This window comes from Brachyistius frenatus, unplaced genomic scaffold (genome assembly GCF_029030835.1).
Source record: "Brachyistius frenatus isolate BFR_SWC_R1_liver_20210118 unplaced genomic scaffold, ASM2903083v1 Contig_5, whole genome shotgun sequence".
NCBI classification, from domain to species: Eukaryota; Metazoa; Chordata; class Actinopteri; family Embiotocidae; genus Brachyistius; species Brachyistius frenatus.
Window position 1 is genome coordinate 3931662 of NW_027210604.1, and position 19865 is coordinate 3951526.

Genomic DNA, 19865 nt, shown 5'->3' on the forward strand with positions numbered 1-19865 from the left:
TCTGTTATAAAAATATGAATGAAAGCGGATTCTTTATAATAGATACAAAAGGCAAATGAAAATGTAGGTGTGAAAATGGATGGCTTTAAGTGTTCTGCTTTCATGAAGTTAATGATTTAGCACAGCTGTTTAAGCCTCATAGTGGCAAAGATAACATCTGTGGAAGTCTCTTTGAGCAATGCACCAAAGTTAAATTAACCTCAGCAGCACTGGTCTGAAAATAATTGGAAAAAAGTCAAATTATCTGATGAATATGATAGTAAATGACTTATTAAAGCCTCGAACTGTCTTAAAATAAACAGTAAATATGTTTACTAAACTGAATAATTAAGCATACAGGTTGAAGTGTATTTAAAATTTTTGGCCATTTTAAAACTCAAAATAATTACAGAGAATTTAAGTGGCTTGTTATTGACTAACTTGTGGTATACAGTTTATTGAATAGATATAGTAAGTAGTTGCATCAGTCATTTTCCCTTCCCCCTTCTGGGATTCCCCAGTAATCGCCACATATTTTGAGGAAATAGAGTCAAAATGACCATGAACAACAGTAACTAGGAAGTAAATGGTAAATGGTCTGTACTTGTATAGCGCTTTATCACCTTTCAGTCTCAAAGCGCTTTAACATGGTTTTTCCCATTCACATACTAATGAGACAGATCACCTATGCAGGGTGCTGCTATCAGGAGCACATTCACACACAACGATGGTACACCATCGGGAGCAACTTAGGGTTCAGTGTCTTGCTCAAGGACACTTAGGCATGTGGACAGGAGGAGCTGTGGATTGAACCACCAACCTTCTGATTAGTGTGCAACCCACTCTACCGACTGAGCCACAGCCTTCCCCAAGTAAGTAAAGGCAACAACTGTGAGGAATTGAGCCCTGGATGGATTGATTTGATAAATATGTCTCCATATTTAAAAATGAACCTCTGCACTAGCTGAACACGGAAATTAAATTCTTTTCATTCATCTCGTGAACCTTTTCAGGTTTGTTTCGGTGTTTGCTGAAGACTGTGAGAAGACTTGTAAATCCACTTTACTGATGAAAATGTGATAAGAACTTGTTTCCAAACAAGGAAACTATCTGTTTTGGTTGATGGTTGCAGGGGGTTTGTGTAGACACACATTAGAGCATATTATGTCATTCTCTTTGGGGCAAATTAAGCCTTTTGAGAGGAAACCACACATTTCCTGTCAAATATTTACATTAAAGGCCAGGTTTTATGTAATCTTTAAGTATCTATGTTTGAATAAAGCTTGAATGGAGCTTTTTAGAAATTTCTTTAATAGTTTGTTTGTGCTGGTGCGTATCAGTATGATCTTACTGATAGCTTGAGAATTTGATCTCAGTGCCATTACCTTTATTTAGAAAAAGGTTACACTGAGTAGGAGACAAAACAAGTAGACCAGTATACCATTTCAGTGCTCAGACATTTCACTTTCTCTAAATAAAGTTGCATTGCATTTCAGTCATTTCCTGAAATGCCTTTCAACAACAACTAGAAAAAAGGAAACCGGGGCAAACGCACTGAACTCAAAAATAACTTGCTATGCTGATTTAACTTGCTGGTGAAGTAGTTGGTTCTCACCACACTGTAATTGCACCTACAGCTGTTTTAAAAAAAAAACACACAGCGGGGTTTGTTTTTTTTATACCTGCATTGCTTCTTGGTTTATTGGGGTTATTGCCAGTGGAGAATTAAAGATCTTTGCCTCATGTGAAACCTTTGTTGTTGTTTTTATCGGTGTATGTTGGTGCAAAGTTATGAATTTTTTTTAATGAAGCAATCTGATTTTGTAGGTGAAATAAGATTGCAGAGACGTGGTGGAAGCATCTAAATGTGATGTGCATTTCCTGAGGCCAATAGACTACATACAGTGGGTACGGAAAGTATTCAGACCCCTTTACATTTTCACTCTTTGTTTCATTACAGCCATTTTCTAAAATCAAAAAAGTTCATTTTATTTCTCATTAATGTACACTCAGCACCCCATCTTGACAGAAAAAAACAGAAATGTAGAAATTTGTGCAAATTTATTAAAAAAGAAAAACTGAAATATCACATGGTCATAAGTATTCAGACCCTTTGCTGTGACACTCATATTTAACTCACATGCTGTCCATTTCTTCTGATCCTCCTTGAGATGGTTCTACTCCTTCATTGGAATCCAGCTGTGTTTAATTAAACTGATTGGACTTGATTAGGAAAGGCACACACTTGTCTATATAAGACCTTACAGCTCACAGTGCATGTCAGAGCAAATGAGAATCATGAGGTCGAAGGAACTGTCCAAGGAGCTCAGAGACAGAATTGTGGCAAGGCACAGATCTGGCCAAGGTTACAAAATAATTTCTGCAGCACTCAAGGTTCCTAAGAGCACAGTGGCCTCCATAATCCTTAAATGGAAGAAGTTTGGGACGACCAGAACTCTTCCTAGACCTGGCCGTCCAGCCAAACTGAGCAATCGTGGGAGAAGAGCCTTGGTGAGAGAGGTAAAGAAGAACCCAAAGATCACTGTGGCTGAGCTCCAGAGATGCAGTAGGGAGATGGGAGAAAGTTCCACAAAGTCAACTATCACTGCAGCCCTCCACCAGTCGGGGCTTTATGGCAGAGTGGCCCGACGGAAGCCTCTCCTCAGTGCAAGACATATGAAAGCCCGCATAGAGTTTGCCAAAAAACACATGAAGGACTCCCAGACTATGAGAAATAAGATTCTCTGGTCTGATGAGACCCAGATTGAACTTTTTGGCGTTAATTCTAAGCGGTATGTGTGGAGAAAACCAGGCACTGCTCATCACCTGCCCAATACAATCCCAACAGTGAAACATGGTGGTGGCAGCATCATGCTATGGGGGTGTTTTTCAGCTGCAGGGACAGGACGACTGGTTGCAATTGAAGGAAAGATGAATGCGGCCAAGTACAGAGATATCCTGGAAGAAAACCTCTTCCAGAGTGCTCTGGACCTCAGACTGGGCCGAAGGTTCACCTTCCAACAAGACAATGACCCTAAGCACACAGCTAAAATAACAAAGGAGTGGCTTCGGAGCAACTCTGTGACCATTCTTGACTGGCCCAGCCAGAGCCCTGACCTAAACCCAATTGAGCATCTCTGGAGAGACCTGAAAATGGCTGTCCACCAACGTTCACCATCCAACCTGACGGAACTGGAGAGGATCTGCAAGGAAGAATGGCAGACGATCCCCAAATCCAGGTGTGAAAAGCTTGTTGCATCATTCCCAAGAAGACTCATGGCTGTACTAGCTCAAAAGGGTGCTTCTACTCAATACTGAGCAAAGGGTCTGAATACTTATGGCCATGTGATATTTCAGTTTTTCTTTTTTAATAAATTTGCACAAATTTCTACATTTCTGGTTTTTTCTGTCAAGATGGGGTGCTGAGTGTACATTAATGAGAAATAAAATGAACTTTTTTGATTTTAGCAAATGGCTGCAATGAAACAAAGAGTGAAACATTTAAAGGGGTCTGAATTCTTTCCGTACCCACTGTACCTTAACTTAAGCACTGTACTTAGAATTTTAGGTAGGACACTTGTGTCCTGGGGGAACCAGAACACAACATGAAAAGACACTCCCCTTTTTCTCTCACCCAGAAATCACAAACAACCACATATTTTAGCCCTTTAAATCTATACGCACAGTTTCTTTGGTGCACAGGTGGGGCAGAAACTAAATGAGTCCCACGAATAAATACATTTGTAACCACAAATAAACACAACAAAGCCTCACCTATTCTCTAAACTTAAAAACAGGAAAAAAAAAAGGAAGTTAGCCTCAACACATGTAGGGCCCACCATTATAGAGGTCATGGCAGATGGTGAATGTGAAGAGGAGCTGGAGGAAGCATACCTGTGGGTTGAGGCTGCAGCCAATCAGCTCACAGGAAACCTGCACACTCATTTACCGTCACACACCAGTCGAGAAAACCCACCCGCAGTCCGTTTTGCAGTACTTTTATTCAGTATTTCCATTTTATGCTACTTTAAACTTCTACGTCACTACATTTCATGGACTTTACTTTTGTCTCCACTTCATTTTCAATAGACTATTTGACATATTATATTCACTTCACCTTAATAACAGTTAACCATTATTTATATATTAATGCTGATTTCAAAACTACTTAACTACTTAGTGCTCACTTAATACTGAGTCTGAAAGAAAGAACGATAGTAGTAATTTGCAAGTTTTTAATTTGTAGAATGTAAACACACTACTTAAAACTTCCAGAAAATTCCCAGACAGTACTGTAAACAGTAAAAAACAGTAAAACAGTAAAACTGTCACAAGTTTTGTTTTCTTTCTTCTTGTTAAATGTTTTTTTTTTTGCCATCAAATGAAAATGTCACCAAAAGCAAACATCTTAAATTGTCAATATCAGTAAATCTTAGGCAGTCAAAAATATTGTTCGTTTTCCAAAAGAAACCAACAACAAACAACTGGAGTAAATTTAAAGCTACAATTTAAAAGGCTTTTTGAGGATTTATAATGACTCCAAATTACTATTGTTCTTGATTATTGAAACATTTTAAGGGTGCTTCAATGGTAGTATTGAAATGCTGCTGTGGTTAAACACCTGCGCAAACTATCTGCAGCTGTTGCTGCCATTAATAACACGATAAAGTATATATATATAAAAAAAAAAACAACAACCAGTATGATAGACAAATATGAAAACAACTTTATTATGAATTATGTTGTGGTTCTAAAAAACATGGACAGTTGCAGGACATGATACACATCATTAAATGACAGGTGCCTTAAATTAGATGTTAGGGAAGTTGTCATTTGATTTTTTTTTAATTTTTTTTAAGTAACATAAAAACGACTATTTATGGCAGTCTAAGCTCCGGCTATGATGTTTGCACATGCATGATCATTAGGAAACGAAAAGGGTACTCAACAAATTAATCATTAACTAATCAAACTGAGGTAAGGTTGATGCTAAGCTACTGTAACATTGGATACGACAGCTTTGTTCAGTTTACGATGTCTTGTGATTTTCCTTCGAGTATAAAGTCCTATAAAAAATATCTAGTCAACAACAGTCAAGTAAACACAAATAGAAAGAAATTCTGTATTAATTCTTAAACAATAAAAATAAATCTCATGAAGATATATATCTATAGACTGTATGTTTGGCAAACTCGATTGTACAAACTGGAAAAAACAAGAAGCAGTGAAACGGTGTATCAGCACAGAATGCAGACTTCATTTTTAGCGTATGTCGATATATATTGGCAGAATATCTGTATACTTCCCGACTGTCTTTACACACAGACGACCATTACACTCCGTTCTTCTTTCTTCTTCTGCAGACAAAGAGATAAAGGACCACCAGGACTGATTTCAATCCTTTGTAGATTGGTATCCTTAAAAAAAGAAAGAAAGAGGAAAAACAGGTTAAGACCGAACATATTCCTGACTCATCATATATCAATAGCAAAGTCCCAAATTTGTTGAACACACTTCCACTTTCATTGAAACCAAATAAACAAAAAAAAGCTTTCAAATATTTTTGTGTTAGATCTGAGGAAGTGCACTGTCTGTAAATCTGACAAAGACAAAAGTCTGGGGAAAGTTGCAGGGAAGTAAAAACCTTTTTTTTTTTTTTTGCAAAACCAACAAGGAAAGGAAAAGGAGAAAATTTGACCCGTGCTTATTCAAAATGAAATTGAAGTAGAAGAAATATTGTTGCATTTAGTTTTTGAATAAAGTAATAAGTGAAGCACGTGAGGAATTAACTAAATCAAAATAATTTTATTTAACAGCGATTCATTTTGTTTAAACCTGCAGTACAGAACTTTTGTCTCCTAATTCTGCCAGTGGGCGTGACTCCAAAAACACTACACATAATACGTTTCGCAGTAGCTTTTTCTGTTGCGGCTCTCAGAACTTGATCCATTCGATCTGATAACATTTGGAAAGTTTAGAAAAGCGTCACGACTGAATTATTTTATCCCCACTCCAGTTAGCATTGGGCAAAAGCGGAAGTTAGCTACCAAAAATCTGTAGTGCTCATGTTCTGCTTATAAGGCGAGGCCTGTATGCATTAATCCGGCCAGTGAGGTGAAGTCTCACCAGACACCAGATTTAAAATCTCTGCATACTGCAAGTACAGAGAGACTTGTCTGGTGATAGTTTTGGTGACAGGTTAAATTAGCATTGTGTTCTCATTTGACAAGGGCTTGAATGTAATGGACGTTCATTCATATTTAAATGTTCAACTTGATAGTTTGAACAGAGATGACAAAATTTGTCAATTCTAACAGATCAGGCTGGCAGATGGAGCAGGTTCCAGACTAGCAAAAAGGTCAATAGCTTTTGTGTGTGTACAGAGCATGTGTTTGTGCTAAGTGTTTTAAGTCTATTGTGTTTCATGAGGTATGAGATTTTTGAACCGCAGTTCCCTTAAAATTGCTTGAATTAGTTAAAACTGTACTATTACATCCTCTGGAAGTGAAAAAAAAAAATAATACGTTGTAGTAAGACAACTTTTCTCAGTAGAATTGTTGTTGTAAAATCATTGGATGTGTTGTTAGCAAGAAAAATACAGTTGCAGCCCGCCTTATTCTTCAAATTGGTCTATTCAAATTTTGTTTTAATATGACGGTTCGCACGGCAGGAGTTCACCCTCAGGAAAAAGGGTGTGGTACTCGGCCAGTCCACAACTTGCCATCCCTGCACAAAGAAATGGCAGAAAGAAACACCAGATATGTAAAACCCACAAGAGAGGATGGCGGAGTAAGAGAGCATGGGAGGGGGTGGGGTGGGGTGGGAACTGTATGAGGATGTGTTGGTGATAGGTAAAACAAGGGCGATATCTCAGCTACTTTCCATCTGGCAAATTTAATTATTTCAATTGGCTCCTCACACTCACAGTCACTTTATCAGTGTTTGCATGCGTGTTAGTGTCTTCACAGTGTGTTCACACAAGGGGTTTTTGATTTAATACTTAAGTTAATTTTACTTCACACTTGTTTATATTCATAATTTAGGACAGGCTTTCTCTTTGTCGTTGGGGTTGAGGTATTGTTTTAATTTTGGCCGTGAAGTGCCACAAACTGCAAAAACAGGTCCTATTAGCTCTGTAGATACTTTTGTCAAGTCTGTAAAAACGACTGTCGCCATCCAAGTCTGTTGTCTTCAACTACCAATCTTTTAGAGAGACTTTGAGATATAAAGTTGGGCTAAGAGGAGCTACAACCGAGTTGCTGTTAACTTATCATATAAGATGAAAAATGTAAGATCCTGCGATAGTAGAGTTTGACACAAACGATGTGAGACTAATATCGAGTATTTTATATAGTAATCTAACAGGGTGCGATGTGATCAATCCAGCCCACTGAAAAGTCTCAAAGATCATTGCTTGTCTAATTTAATCAGAAGGTCTGATACTGAATTCTCTCTCACGTTTTTCTTTTTTTTTTTTCGGCTCTCTTTCTTTGTAGCAAAAAATATCTGAAGAGAAGGAAATCGTTCATCTACATCCAAAGCCTTAACTAGATCCCACTGTTGAGCGTTTGTGTTTTGGGTGACCGTCTTCTCACAAGAATTCTTGTAAAAATTGTAAGAAAAAAAAATAAAATTCAAATACCTTTGGGGGCTAACGAGCACAATTACTTCAAGTTCATAAATGTAATATAGAATCAGACTGCGTGGGTGGGGAGGTTGGCTTTGTTATCGATAGTTATTTCTTTTCTTTACAGTCCATATACAGGATACCTGTCGGTCAGTGTCTTTCTTCGCAAACACACCTGAGCTTGTTTGTCTTGGTATGATAAAATCATATCTAGGAAACAAGACTGGCCCCGGATCAGATCATTAAAATCTATTCCATCTGATTCTATGCATACATGATATTATATGGGAAACGCAAAACATAACACAACTTGTTGAATATAACTTAGTCAAAACTGTGTTTTTTATTTACCATATTTAATATCTTTGGTTTTACAAACATTTAAAAACTACTATGCCACTGGATGTGCCAGGGACCGCTGCCGAGGCTGACTGAAACACACTGCAGCTGTGATCATGACTGAAGCCGTGGAGTTACAAACACATTACACATGAAACTTTTCTGTTTCCTGCTTTACTGTTTGCTTCGTACACAGATCGCACCTTTTTGTCTTCACTTAAAATGGAAGATTATCTCAAGCACATTTTCAAATGCAATGTTTTGTACTACAGTCTGGTTTAATGGAGGACAAAGAGCTGCCATTGAAGTTTCAAAATATACACTCTGTTTGACAGCCATGCAAATACATGGCTGGCTGTGAGACAAAGTTTGATGCAATGTTGGTAAGGTAAGCGGAACATGAAATAAATTTGAACTCAGGAACAGTTGCAGTATTTGAGCTCAGTTGTCTTGCTTGTTTTTATTGTGTCACTTATTTTCAGTGATTAACAAATGCAACCATACAAACAAAAGGTCACCAGTTTGTTGACGCTTTTGTCGTTCTATCCGCCAAGTGGGAGAAATTAAAGACATTTGCAATTCCCAATATCCAACAGTCTCAATATCCAACTCGCGGATCCAACAAGAAGAAGAAACGCCAGAACAGTTTTCTACGCTGCTTGTAACCATGATAGATGATAAGCGAGACCCCGAGGATCATCGTGGGGATTTCTTCTGGATGACTTTTGCAATAGCTGGCAATAAGTCCTGCATTTCTTCTGACCCGTAGAGAAAGACTCCCCCAGGGAGGCAGGTCAAGTCTGCACTACCGAACTAAGGAAGAGAACCAGAGAAGCGGGATCACTGGATGTGCCAGGGACCGCTGCCGAGGCTGACTGAAACACACTGCAGCTGTGATCATGACTGAAGCCGTGGAGTTACAAAGCTCTCACTGTACATCGATACATTAGCAACACAAAGTTTATGCAGTGGTTGTGTGCGTGATGACTGTGCTTGGCTGAGCCATGTATGGAAGCCACTTTTGGTCTGACCTGTGGCGCATTGGCAGGACATTTGTGACAGAAGCACTGCCGATTCAAGTAGCTACAGTACAGCTGGACATATCCACAGCACCGTAGCAGCAGGCAAATTCAAACAACAACCACATTCAGCCCCAGCTTCACCCGCAACAGTCAGACAGAGCAGCTGCAGCTGTGCTCCCAACCAGCAGCTGTCTACGGTCAAAGATATTGCTTCTTCAAACTGAATGATAAGCACTGACCGCACCATGTACAGATTCACATCATCTCTTCTTTGTGTTGTCTTGTCTGGCAGTACATCATAACAACAACTGAACCAACTGTTCATATGAATCAGTAGGAATGCAAAACTAACCGCAAAGGAATGCAAAATTAGTCCAGAATTAAATTCCCCACATTGATGTTTCAGGGGCTTCATAGAATGATATGACATAGAAACTGACTTCATTTGACTGACAGTGCAGTTTCATCTATTTTATGATGTTGCCTTTTTACTGCACAGCATTTCCCTTTCACAGTGACTCTAGTGATAAAAAAAACATCATATAAAACTGATAGATAGACAGAGAGACAGACAGAGACAAGAGCAACACCCTTAAATGACATAAAGAAAAAATATTTCCCACCATGAGACCACTCCCCACTATAAGCCTTAATTGGATATAGTACAGTATAGTACAATATAATACTGTAGCAGAGGAGTAGAGAGATGCCTAATTAAATTGTAGATGATTATATCAACATTATAACCACAGCAGGTGAAGTACTGTACGGTTCTGCAGCTTATGACGCTCTACAGTAATCAGCAGGTGAAATGTCAATTGAATTTCATAAACTCAACAAACACTAAACACACACCAGCAGTTATCAAATAGGAGTTTGCCCTCCATTTGACACATTCTGAGAGGTAATGACATAATTCAGTAATTCAAAAGAGGAAAATTAGAATTCACATAATCAGACAACCTTTGCTTCAGTTTGTGACGATCAGTTTGGTTACTATCACCATTGAGGAAGTCAAACATTAACACACTATGTATCATAGATTTCATGTTCTACAGTGCAGATGAAGGCCAGCTTTTGAAAGTTACCGCTTTGGTGCTCTCACTTAGGCACAATAAAACGATTGCTGGGAAGGGAAAGTACTCTTATTTACCGAAGAGAGTTTGATTTCATTCTTCCATTGTGAGATTTTCTTACATAAAAACAAATCCAATACTTACATTAAAAAAAGATGGCTTTCAAGTTTTACGGGTTTTACCTTTAAGGTAAAAACAGCAATTTCATCTCCATATCGGACATTATTTTCCTCATTGAAATCAAACAAGTTGTGAACGTCTGTTTTCAAAAATACAATACATGTGGATTTTATACTAATTAAGCTGTCGATAGACATTGATCACTTATCTTTTTCATAAAATTCTGCATTACTATAATCGTCACCAATTCCTCAATTACGTATTCAAAATCCCACTAAAAAGTAAAAACTGTACTACTATTGTGTCCATGCCTCAAAGACACTGGACAGCATTCCTGGTGTAATTAGGTGCTTGGTGGGAATGCTGTAGAATGAGCCACACAACAGCAGACAATTAGCCTCAGAAGGTGGATTGTTCAGGTTTGGGGAGGTCAGCTTGTGTGACTTAATGACAGCATTAAGCTCTAATGTCTGCTGATGGACGCATTCGGTACATATTGCTAACACACGCTTGGAGATGTTATGCGTAGACGGTGGCAGAAAGTTGCGAGCACAGCGTCGTGCTAGCACAAATGCAGCTCTGACTCACACTTATGCAAGTAGTAATTCTTTTCATTTACTCTCTTAACCCTTTAAGCCCTAGAGGCCCCCAATTGGGGGCCATGGAGAAGACTTAGCAAAACTATTATTAAAATATGGACATATATACTGATATTTACACATCGAACAAATCTCACAAGTGTTCCCTTTATTAGTAAAAAAAAAATTATAATTTTTTTTTGTGGTTGCAGAGATATATAGTCTTTTTATTATGGGTACGCACATTTCCAGCAGAGGCCTAAAAAATAGGTTTGTTTTTAAAGGGTTAACCAGCATCTTTACAGCCTTCTGTTTTGTTTTGACGAGAAAAAATAAAGGGAGTCAAGAGGAGGAACAGTGATGAAGGAGAAGTGTAAGGTCCCTTGAAGTCTGCAGTTTTTCTCGATGGCAAAACACCTTTAACGTGTGTAAAAAATTGCATTATCCTGCTTCCTGTTGCTTTAAATCATATTGTTCCCTTTCACTCCAAGTGTGGTTTCCACTATAAAAACGTATGTAAAACATAAAAATCTGCCAACATCAATCGGCTGCTCCTCGGTTAAGTCATTTGATTTAATATCTGGATGCTGTGTAACGAGACTGTCAGCTTTCACTGCCAGTGTTTTTCTCATTTATGACTCAACTAATTATTCTGCTACATTTAAAAAACACAGATACTTTTCAAAAGTTATGTAAGAGTTTCACAGTGACTCGTACTGACTCATTTTCCCATGAATCCCGAGATTATAAACACTCACATCTGGAGTCTGCTCCATGAATTAACTTCCTGTCAAAGTTTGTGCAAAGCGAAGTGAAAGAAAGGAATGCAGAACAGAAATAGGTTTTGGAATTAATTTATCAGAATGTGTGATTTTATCATCTATGTCATTTTAACCTGATTTGACAGCAGTATATGCTCATAATACATGGGCTGTTTGGAGGAACTTTAGCCTCATATTGGCAGTTCCTCTCGGCTCGTGTGTGGTAGAAAACAATGGCAGGAAGCAGAATACAATAATTGGCCAGTTTGAGGGCTTATCTCAGTGATCCAGTCTATGATTTCCACATCAACCACTAAAAAGAAAAGAATATGCTCTGAATTAAGCATACCTTAAAAATATTTTTACACGGTCTAACAGTCTAAGTAGAGTTATTATTTAATTAGAGAAATCACGTTATAAATAATTCATGGTAAAGGAAGTGGGGAAACTGCTCTAACAACATTTAACCAACACTCCAATATCCACCATGTTTGTATCTCTGCATTATCCTGCTTCCTGTTGCTTTAAATCATATTGTTCCCTTTCACTCCAAGTGTGGTTTCCACTATAAAAACGTATGTAAAACATACGTATCTCTCTAGAGATACAAACATGGTGGATATTGGGGTTAAACCAGCTAGCTTCAACCAGTGTGGGTGGTGACTGACTGAAATATGTTTTCTTGCACATGCTAAACCACAGTCTTTATGCCAAAGAATAACGGACCGCTAAGAAGCTTTAGGGTTCGTTAAAGAACACGTAATGCTTTTTAAACTGTTGGGCTTATTAACTTGTGAATTTTACTCTTTTTTTTAATATTTCCAATTCATTTTTTTTTTTCCCCCCGCCACTGTCATCAATTAGTTAATAGATAACAAGTTGCCAATAATTTTTCTTTAATGGCTGGAACAAAAGCCATCAACACAATCATAGCTTTATCAGTTTACTCGCTGAAGCCCTCAGCTAATGTTTTGAAAGTTTCACCATGAAAGAAATCCTCAGATTTGGTCCACAACAGCTGAAAAACTATATACTGAAGGATCAAAATGAACAATCTTAGGGATCTATGGATTTACAGACACATTTTTTTTAAACACATTAAGTCTCCTGTACAATCAAAACTGGCAATCAGAGCGTAAACAACAGCCTTATGTAACTGACCTGGTTTTTCCTAGACTCTACCAAATGATATGCAGCAGGATTGAATCACTATCACCATCATAGTTGTAATAGTACCTGGCCGCCCTGTTCAGTAAATGTGCCATTGGCAAGCTATTTTTTTTTTGCTGGTGTGTTTTTTTTTAACCAGATGGTCTGAGTTACAGTTACAGACACCTGCAGCGTGGAAGTGGAGAGGAGAATAGTTTTGCTTCCACTCAACAGAATTACATTATGAAGTGTGCTGTCAAATTATCGAAATGCATTGACATGTTTGAACCCAAACCTCGACACTTGGTGATTAAATCTCAAAGTGGAAACTTGACTCAGCGTCTCACTGAAAACACTGATACTAACAGATGTAGAATAATGGTGAGTCACTCATTTACAAATTGGACTGTTATCGCATCAATAGTCTGGTATTTGGTTGCATGTAATAACTTGAATTTTGAGCTGAGAAGAAGCAAAAGCACTTAGATTGAGACTGATTAAGTTTAAACAATTTGTCAACATGCTGGTGTCTATGTGAGCGTTTGTGTGTGTGTGTCAAACAGAAATAGGGGTGGGAGAGAGTGAAACACACTGTGGTAATAATTAATCTTCTGATTTACAGGAAACGTCAGCGATTACTTGAGTTTGCTGCACACAAAAGAAGGATGCTGTACACTTGCAGGACAGGAAGTGCTTCTCTTTTGTGCACAGTCCTAAAATGATTTTAACCGCAGTCATGATCTTGTTATAATACGTTTATTCTTCTTGTAATCTACAACTCGGGTAATAAACACTGTAATTCTGACTCATTTTTTTTTTCTGACTCTATTACATTCATTTGACACCTGTGGCTGGAAAAAAAAATTCAGAATACAATTTTACACACGAAACAAATAAAGCTTGTTAATATTAATGTTACATCTTATTAGTATGACATCTTATATATTCATTAAACGTACCTCCAACTTGACCAACCAAAGCAGTAAAATCCTATTTACACATCAATGTTTGAATAATAATTATCCAATATTATATTTAAAACTGCAACACTCCCTGGGCCAATTATTTGTAGTATAATAGTTACTGATATTTTTCAAATAATAAATACATACATTTACTGAACATTAACTTGCAATTAAGAATTTTGACATTGTTGTATTGTTATTTTTTGCCAAAGTGAAGGATCTGAATACTGAGCTGGACAAAGGCATAATTCATGCAAACGTTAATGTTTAATGTAATCAAATCATGCTTGGCTGTGACACGTCTGTAAACAGGATTTAGGCGTTTGCCAAAAAGCAAACGATGTGCGAGTGCATCCGGGAGTACACGAGGGTTGGAGAGATCAAATGATACAGGCAGGGAGAGGGAAGGGGTGGGGTGTGTGTCTGTGTGGGGGGGGGGGGGGGATAAGAGAGAGAGAGAGAGAGAAGTAGTGACAGTAAGTCAGCTGACTTTCTGAAAAGACCAAAGCCGTTCCTCTGGCTGTCTTGAGGAACAAGGTTTCATATGGGTGAAATATTCTTATTGGCTAGTGTTTCGATGTGTTTCTGGAGATGTGGAGGCCCTTATGAGTGAGTGAAAAGACGTTTTACTGGAAAGACCAGAAGCCTTTCTGTTGCTCGCTCTGTTTAAAACACACACACACACACACACACACACACACACACACACACACACACACACACACACACACACACACACACACACACACACACAGAAGGGGTGGATGCCATCCACTGGCACGGTGCCCACCGAGCAGCAAAGCAAACACAGGTCAAACCAGGCAGCAGGTGGACAGAAACCAGGCACAAACCACATTGTCAATTAGGTGAATAACAGCCTTTAGACACAACACATAAAAAAAATAATACACGTGAGAGTTGTGTTAAAAATAACAACGTGGGCTTTGGATAATGTCGTGACACAAATGGATCATCTCATTTAGACTTTTCTTCCCAGGACTTCAGATAAAACCACATAATGGCATGTGAACATCTGAATGCAAGGGTCAATACAGCGTAAGTGTATATTTCTCCGATAAGAAAATGTGCACATTGCTAAACACAGTTTCTCGCATTTGCCAAAGCAACCAATGCTCAGAACTGCATACGGTTTGCTGATGAACTTACTGCAATAAAGCCAAGTAACTGTGACAGCATATTATCATGAATGCGGTGTGCCCTCATGATGTCGTAATGTGGCTGTTCTAAAGAATGACACCAGCCCACAGCATCACTACACCTTTTGTGTTGAGTTTTTTTTTTCAGGTTTTTTAAATGCAAACATCTCTCCATCACACACACAAATAGTTTGTCTATATTTCCCTCTCCAAAACCATCACTTGACAGCTGACACCCAGGACACATCCACCCAGAATTCCCAGAGAACCTGTATGAACCCACTCGCTTTTTTATTATGACCCCTGAACAGTGTCAAAGTCTAGGAAGTTCAGCCTGCGCAGGAGTAACAACACGCAAGTCAATTAATAAAAGTGACTTATGGGCTGTGTTGAAACCCTGCGTGGGTGTAGCAGGGTGGAAACTGCATTGACTAGCAGGCATTCTCAAGTTTCTGACGTTGACACTCTGAAAGGAATTCATCACCCGCAGGATTAAAAACGTCCTCCTCTACACTCCTAGGAGATCGCCAACCGCTCCAGCTGACAGCCTTTAACAGGGGTTCCGGCCGATATATGATGTCAAGATGTAGATATGTGCGGCACAATGTATCGACGTGCAAAAGGTTATCTGACCAAGCAGGTCTGAGGCACAGCCAGCACAACTGTAAACCTAACACTCAAAGAATGAGCTACGGTCATTCCCAACAATGCGGTGTGCCCGTTATTTGGCACAGTTGACACACCGTTTGACTCATGAGACAGGAAACATTAAACACCACTCCACTGAATGCCAGAATGTCTTTCCCGCTGTTTAAAGTGTTAACGTGTTAAAGCTAATTTACAACATCTGTCTTGTGCCGTTAACAGAACTGAGTCAACACGGGCAGAGATCGAGAATACCTGAACACCCCCAGTGCGGCCTTGCTGCATTCACATTTTGCTGAACAAAGGAATTAGTAACTTTAATGCACAACATGGTTCAGGTCATCCCCGTCCCATTTTGTCCCCAACCCTTCTCTTTACCTAACCGAGCGGTTGTTGTGCCTAAATCTAACGCGGGCACTAATTTAGTAAACACTCCTGTGGCTCCTATTACGTAGGAACAAATGATCGCACGGGCTTGTGGGAGGACTTGTTCAAATGTGCTGCGCGCCACCTGCTGTAGGTGTGGCCACAGGTGAGGAGGGCTTTTGCTGTGTAGTCATAGCAACAACAACAAAGGCGGAAAACAGGACTATAACAAAGAGCAGTCGAGCTAAACACGGGCGGTTGCAAGACCTGTTGTTCAAAAACATGCCACATGTTTTTATTTGTAGAAAAAGACAACATTCATTTGGTTCTTCCTGCTTCAGGAAGTTTTTAGAGTGGCTGCTTATCAAAGCCTCAGGCTAGATGATAAAAGCACACCTGGGAAACAAATGAACCGAACCTCAATAAAAGTATCTAACTAGGGGTCATGCACGCATTATGAAATTTCAAAGCTGAGAGATAAAACCATTCACACACATCCCCCGGAAAGTTGCAAGTCTGCAGATAAGAGATATAAAACGCCACATACATCAGATGCAATAAAAAAAAAAAACAACCCAAAGCTGCTGACTCAGGAGCCTTTCAGTGTCTGTGAGATTGGCTGTGAAGTCACTGTGAGACCTGCTCTAAACTGGAGGCTCGATTTCTTATAAACCACGTGACTTGAGAGAAGCCAGAGCTGAGCAGTTCTGCCATGTGACCAGCAGGGCATGCTGCTCATGCTGGTGGACGCTGAGGCATTTCAAAGAAACCTGCCATGAGCTGGGAAATCCAGCCTTCACAGCCCCCGCCAACCTGATCCTGGCTGAGCTGCATTGGGAATGCTGTGTACAGTAGTTGCTTAAGAGGCCACAGTAACAAAACAAAAAAGATTGAGAGGAAAATGATTTAAAAGTGGAATTGTTTTTCTGAAGGTTTTTTTTTTTCTTTCTTTCTAGGTACTGAATCAGATAGTTTTTAAGGTATTGCTTGTTTTGAAAATACAAACGTGGGAAAGGAGAGGAAATGCCAGACAACATTTGCCTCCCCGCCTTATCAGATTTGGATCAAATTAAACTTGCAAACCATTCCCTGTGTTTATTTTGGACTCCTCACAGTGACAGATGGGTAGATTTCTTGGCATTAAAACGACTTTATTAGTTTAAGAAAAGTTGTCAGTCATACAAAAATTACACAAAAAGTAGGAGGAATTCAAGTTATTTCCTTATTTACCAGGATAATATACAAACAAAAAAAAAAGCGTGTGACATTCACTCGAGGGGCAGAATGATTTTTTTGAAAAGATAAAGGTTTATCTTTCAAAACAAGGAGACATGCATTAGCATGCTCACTGCTGAGACTGTCTTCTAACTGGAAAAAAAAAAAGCCACTAAAATATGTATTTTGTTTCTGCACAGGTTTGTTTAGTTACACTCTTGGCAATTGTGGTATTTAGCATTATTCGTTCCCACATTACCCAAAAATACCAGAAGACACAATCAGAAAGGATCGGTTGTGGTTAAGTCTCTTTTGTCTTGGTACTTCTAGGGGAATGCCACTCATTTACACCCTGCTGTTTGTTTCTCATGCAGTTTTACTGAACAAGTGCAGATCTACAGGTAGATTTATGACTCTATAGGATGTAAACTAACAGCAGACATGAAAGAGAACTTATCATAGTGCAAGTTCATTGTTCAAATTTAAACTTTCCTTTAACTTATTCTTTAATTAACAAAAAACGTTGTTGTTTTTTTTATGAAAAAGAAAACATTTGCTTTCAACAACTTGAAACTTAATCTGTGCAGAACTGCAATGCCTTTGGAGTTTCTGTCTGTAGTGTTTTTCGCCAGCTGTCTGTCCAATCTGTGGCAGTCATCTCTATTTGCTTTGCCTTTGTTATATCTCATCTGTTCACTGATGACAACTGATAAAAAAAAAAAAAATATTCAACTCCAAAACATTCCCTGCGAGACAAACACATACCTAAAGCTCAGGCATTTGTATGCCGTGACAGACACACACACAAACCTAAAGCTCAAGCAGGGTAGAGGTTTTCTCAGGAGAAGTTTGAGAGGGTTATCTAACGCTGATATGTGAAAGGCCGAGCAGGGTGTGCCAAAGTAGTTTAGACAATTTATTTCCTGTTTTTACAGTGGAACTCTTTTCCAACAACTCAGTGCAAAGAGGCTACAGACGCTCTAGAGTCAGTCATTAACACAGAAACTGCCCTACTTCCTTTTTTGCATTTCACTGAAAGAGACTAAAGTTCATGTTGCTCATATTAAGAGCTTTGGTGCCATCTAGTGGTTATTCACAAAGTGATTCTCTGAATCTTGACCAACGGGGACATCTGGTGCTCATTCATGAAATCGAATGTCAGTGGTGGAATAAATACTACACAACAACGTCACAGTAACCGTACATCAAGTATTAGTATCAACATATTCTAAAATGAACAAACTCATTATGCAATTTGGCTATGTCAATACAATGTATATTACTGGATTACAATTATTAATGCAATAATGCATCATGCATATCAATTTAATGTTGCATCTATTAAAGTGTTATATACAGCTGGGTAGCTTTCTTCCCAAGTGGCTCAGTAAGGTGTTGAATAACCTATAATAACAAATATTTAATAATAATGTTTACTTTTCATTAGTTTTTTTTTTTTTTTTTAAAGTTTTAGGTGGTTTATCACTATGAATCAGCAAAGTAACTACTCATTTAAATGAGCAAACACATGAAATTGAGTAAAAAGTTTCCACCACTCAAGATGACAATATGATTTTAAAGTTGTTGCTGGTTGAAATAGCACTAGGTTTGTCTACTTTATTACCGGTGGTGCAATGTTATTAAATAAAAAAAAAACATCAGACATTGTGCTCAACTGTAAATCAAAGGTACTTTGAATTCTGTTCTTTAACCGACTTTGACAAATGTATTAGAGAAAATGTACAAAGTACAGTAAAAGAAAGTCATCAAAATCAAATCAAAAACACGAACAGCTAACCTTACAGCATACCTTCTGAAACACGGACATTAATTAAGAGTATTTAGGAGACATTTCTTTAAAAAAAAAAAAATGTTACCAATGAAAAAGACGTGTTTGGCGACACCCAGTGGCTAATTTGGGGTACAGAATTCATATGCACGTTAACTAACAGTACAACTATATGCTAAATAGGGGAAAGCCCCTAAGCAGCCATCTAAACACATTACAAACTGAACTATTTCCCCATTACTCCCAAGAACTCTTCTTTTCTTTCTTTTTTTTTTAATGAATGAGATAGTAAGTAGAGGCTAATGTTGTAATTGGGATGGTTTTACTTAAAAACTACTCAAGATTACTTGTGTAATTGTATAAGGAAATCCGCCAAGTACTGTAACAGATATTTTCTGTCTCTGACTACGTTATTTATAATGTTGCGATTAAATCACATAACTCACTTCAGAGGTAAATCACTGAAAGTGTGCATAAGGCACACCTGTGTTTACTTTACAAAAAAAACAAAAACATATGGGCCTTGAAGGATCAAAACCATGTGCACAACGTGGACCAAAATATACTGTAGAAATAAAATAAAAGAGCCATTAAAGATGAAGATATAGTATGAACATAAATAGTAAGAAAATGAAACGAAGGATGAGCCAGCAGTACAATATCTGCGGATGTCGTGATATTGTCGTTTCCGTTCACTTTCAGTTTTGGATTTTGCTAGAAATAAATCTAAATAAAGACAAGCTCAACGAATGTACAGAAGGGCTTAGTTACACCAAGAATCCACATCAATTAAGTGTTCTATTTCAAATTCCATCAAGGCTATTAGTCAATAAAAAAACAAAAAAACAATCATAACCTTATGGTGGCAGAATGTGCATGTACAGATTGCAGTCTACATTAAGGAGAGGACTCACCTTAAATTATCCCTCCTTCGTTAATATTCCGTATGGAGGTTATGCTGTGGACGAAAATACATCCATAAACGCGATAAACGTTGGGTAAACCGGACAAAGGAGCAAACTGTCGTCTACTGCGCGAGCATTTACTTTCGCTTTTATTTGAGTCAACCCTCCAGGC

General features: G+C 38.3%; 1 long non-coding RNA gene across 1 annotated transcript; it reads right to left on the minus strand.

The window, feature by feature from the left end:
• Nucleotides 1-4682: 4682 nt before the first annotated feature.
• Nucleotides 4683-19828, minus strand: LOC138631927 (uncharacterized). Its single transcript, XR_011311765.1, has 2 exons — nt 19703-19828; nt 4683-5396 (listed from the first exon to the last, which is right to left on the minus strand). It is a non-coding gene; the product is annotated as an uncharacterized lncRNA (long non-coding RNA).
• Between the last annotated feature and the right edge of the window lie 37 nt (nt 19829-19865).